We start from the raw sequence: 681 nt of genomic DNA, 5'->3' as shown, positions 1-681 counted from the left end.
AGTTGTCCTCTAGGCTGGGCTTTCTTGGGCATTTGCAGTTCAAGGCTTTACCAGCTGGATGTGACTCTTGTTAGAGGAGCCTGCATGCTTCTCTGTATATTTTTTCATATATATTTAGCTAGACTGTGACAACTATCTCAGCACAGCCCTATGATCCCAAGTCAGTCAGTCAGTTCAGTTACTCAATCACGTCTAACACTTTGCAAACCCATGGACCTCAGCACGCCAGGCTTCCCTGTCCATTACCAACTCCTGGAGTTTACTCAAATTCATGTCCATTGAGTCGGTGATGCCATTCAACCATCTCATCCTCTGTTGTCCCCTTCTCCTCCTGCCTTCAATCTTTCCCAGTATCAGGGTCTTTTCCAGTGAGTCAGTTCTTTGCATCAGGTGGCCAAAGTATTGGAGTTCCAGCTTCAGCATCAGTCCTTCCAATGAATACTCAGGAATAATTTCCTTTATGATTGACTGGTTTGATCTCCTTGCAGTCCAAGGGACTCAAGAGTGTTCTCCACACCATAGTTCAAGAGCATCAATTCTTCAGCACTAAGCTTTCTTTATAGTTCAACTCTCACATCCATACATGACTATTGGAAAAACCATAGTTTGACTAGATGGACCTTTGTCAGAAAAGTGATGTCTCTGCTTTTTAATATGCTGTCTAGGTTTGTCATAGCTTTT

Source organism: Bos indicus x Bos taurus, chromosome 13 (genome assembly GCF_003369695.1).
Source record: "Bos indicus x Bos taurus breed Angus x Brahman F1 hybrid chromosome 13, Bos_hybrid_MaternalHap_v2.0, whole genome shotgun sequence".
Lineage (NCBI taxonomy): Eukaryota > Metazoa > Chordata > Mammalia > Artiodactyla > Bovidae > Bos > Bos indicus x Bos taurus.
The sequence above is the reverse complement of the archived record's forward strand: the minus strand, read 5'-3'. Positions refer to the sequence as shown.